We start from the raw sequence: 3,097 nt of genomic DNA on the forward strand, positions 1-3,097 counted from the left end.
TAGAATGTATCTGGAATGGCGTCACGTGGATCATCTTCATCTGCTGGGTGTTGCCATAGAGTTACATAGGCTTGGGTCCGTTTATTCTTTACTTACTACACATCTACTCTCTAGACTTACCATACAGTTCATATAAGTCAACAAGAGTTTGAGATGTGAGGTAATTAGTGCTCAGCTCCTTTATTGTTTACTGCAGTTTACAGCCATTGTTAGCATACATTGAATTTATTAGTTTGATAGACTATTATGTGTCACGCGTGTGCATACAATATGAATGGAATCGATCCTGAATGAACTGATCCTGCCATAGATCACGTTGTGCAGCTAAACCTCCATTTGCGATGTTGAGCCTTGCTAGCTCAATTGCTGCAACCCTTCGAATATGAATGTGGACTGTCCAATGGGTTGCTGCCATAAGTAGAGCTTTCATTTCCTGCTCCTGCAAAACAAACAATGTGGAGCGAGTTATCTAATTGTGTCAGAGTCTGAAGCTTCCATGAGCAGCCCATGGTATGATAATAAAACAAGGTATTAGATATTCATATGTGCGCTTCTCTGTATTAACTACCAGAGCAAGGATTGAACCTCATTCAAGTGAAGTGTTGCTTTCCTGATTATGTCATATGCATGTGATGTTTCTTGGGTTCAATGCAGGTTGCCATTTTGTTGAGATTTGTTAGTCCAGTAAGCAAACTTCAGTTTGGGTCTGCACCATGATTTCTAAAAGGTAAGGAAATCACTTGCTTTACTGCTTCAGTGCAGCTTGCCATTTTTTTTTGAGATTTCTTAGTTTAGTAAATCCTGCTGCCACAACAACGAAGCTGCTCCGACGTGTGCACCACACGAGTGCAATCATCTGTCGTCTCGAAGCGAACGAAAAAATGGAATGGTGGGCAAGTGACCTCCACCTTGGTTGTCGTCCGTCGGACAGCACAGTGAGACTCCATCGCCGCCGCTAGTGCCTCCGGCGTCACCACACTCTGCGGCTGTCCAATGATGGTGGCGTACAGGACACGGCCATAGAAATCTCCCTCGAGAGCCGCCATGCTAGCAGTGCGAGCGATGACAACCCGCCCGCACTCCGGCCGCAACTCCGGCTCTCCCCGCTGCCACACCTCTTGAGGAAACAAACGTGAGTCCCGGATGCGAGGCCATGCCACAGCGGGCGCCGGAGACCTGCCATCGCGGACGCCGGTGACAGCGCGGCTGGCCAGTGCCACGCTCTCCGAGCTGCCGCCTGCCATACTGTCCGCCACGATGATGGCGGCACCACGGCTACTTCCGGCGAGGGAGGAGGAACAACTCCAGCCAGGAAAGCCGCCACCGCTCGAGATCTCGCTGCCGTCACCACCGCCGCCGCCCATCTGCCGCCGCCGTAGGTGTGAGAGGAGAGACGAGAACTAGGGATTTGGTTTCGATTTGGGAACTAGGGTTCGATTCAGTTATAAATCTACAGAGATTGCAATACGGCCCTCAAACAATATTGCGAAGGACTTTTCTGCAAAAGTACTGAGAAAACCGGGCGTCGGCGCGGTTCAGCTGGCGCGTTTGACTTGATTGCACCCGCAATGCAAGTTCTGTGACGGGTTCTTCCGGTTTGCAAGTTGTGTGACTAAAGTGCACCCGCAGTGCAAGTTCATAGACCGCCAGTGCTATTTACTCTTTTTTGAGATTTCTTAGTTTAGTTAGAAATGTTCAATTTGGATTTGCACCACAATTTCTAATCATTCAATGAAGGTTTGACTTTGTTGTATCCATTTATGCTGCTTCGTCTACAGTGAGTTTTAAGATATATTTGATGTGGACTGCTTCATAGCATCATTGAGAGGACGTTTGAATGCGGAAAGAGTTGACTCCATTCTGCCCGTCAGTTGGTATTACCATAATCAGCTTTGCTTGAATCTCTGAATTATATGCACATCTAGATAAGGATTGTGGGTGTTTATTTTGGAGAAAATAGATTCAAAAGATATCAATTAGATAATGATTTGTCTTTCCATGTACGTACTATTGTTGTATGAGATTCTTTCTACGCATAATATATACTACGTTTGGGTTTGTTACTCAGTATCTATAAACCACTCGGAATTATAGGAGTACCTTTAACTAAACAAATGGTTATTTTAAAGGTTAAACTACTGCATACTCTGGTGTCATGATCTTGTCGCTCATGTACTGGATTTAGAAATTGGAAAGTCAAAAAAAAGGAAACTAATGCTATTAACCTCAGTTAGACCATTTTGCTGAAGACTCGAAGAATCTAAACTAGCCATCACTGATGGAAGCTCTTCCTCTTTGGTGGTGGACAGAAGGAGCACGGGTGCCCGGGACGACGACAACGACAAGCCAAAGGAGACACCGTGGATTCGTTGCCCGCTTCCGCTGCTGCTCGTGCAGACTCTGCACCAACCCGGCCTTGAACTACCCCATCTTATATACACAACGCCCCCAATTTTTAGGTACGATGCCCTCTCCAGTCCCACTGTTTTCGCTGTTTAGTCTGATGATTTCCGCAGATCCATGGGTTTCTCATGTGTGCATTTTCCCTTTATTCTTGTAGCCACCAAGGCCATGGACTGGGACCTGTGTGTTCATTTGAAGTGTTGGTTTGAGAGATTTTTGTGCCCTGACAATGAGTGAGGCACTTGTGATATTGCAAGTCCTGATACAAGGCATGTCCTCTTTTATCCATAAACTTTGCAATGTCCATCTATTGTACTCCCTCCATCCTAAAATAAATGTCTCAACTTTGTACTAACTTTAGTATAAAGTTGTACTAAGGTTAAGACACTTATTTTGGGACGCAGGGAATAAGAATTACTGAGAAATATTCTCCATCGAGCATATTGCATTTGGGTCTTTGAGAAGATTTAATATTATGGAGTTTTGCTATGGGATTATGATCAAGGTGGATTTGAGAATTTCTGATAGATTACAGTGATGCTACATCAAACCGTGCAATTTATAAATTAGACCACTTACTTAGTTTTTTTTGGAATAAGACCAATCACTTTATTAGAAAGGTAAATGTTGGCTTGTCCTGGTTGTGCTTGTAGTGCTTGTAGGACATTTTATGAGGGTGCAACGAGTTGCTTTA

General features: G+C 44.7%; 1 long non-coding RNA gene across 1 annotated transcript; it reads left to right on the plus strand.

Moving 5' to 3' along the window:
- The first annotated feature begins 481 nt into the window (after window positions 1-481).
- Window positions 482-2,747, plus strand: LOC125556572 (uncharacterized). Its single transcript, XR_007305138.2, has 5 exons — window positions 482-528; window positions 655-727; window positions 1,779-1,874; window positions 2,310-2,459; window positions 2,561-2,747. It is a non-coding gene; the product is annotated as an uncharacterized LOC125556572 (long non-coding RNA).
- The last annotated feature ends 350 nt before the right edge of the window (window positions 2,748-3,097 follow it).

Source organism: Triticum urartu, chromosome 5A (genome assembly GCF_056163025.1).
Source record: "Triticum urartu cultivar PI428250 chromosome 5A, HENAU_Tu73, whole genome shotgun sequence".
NCBI lineage: Eukaryota > Viridiplantae > Streptophyta > Magnoliopsida > Poales > Poaceae > Triticum > Triticum urartu.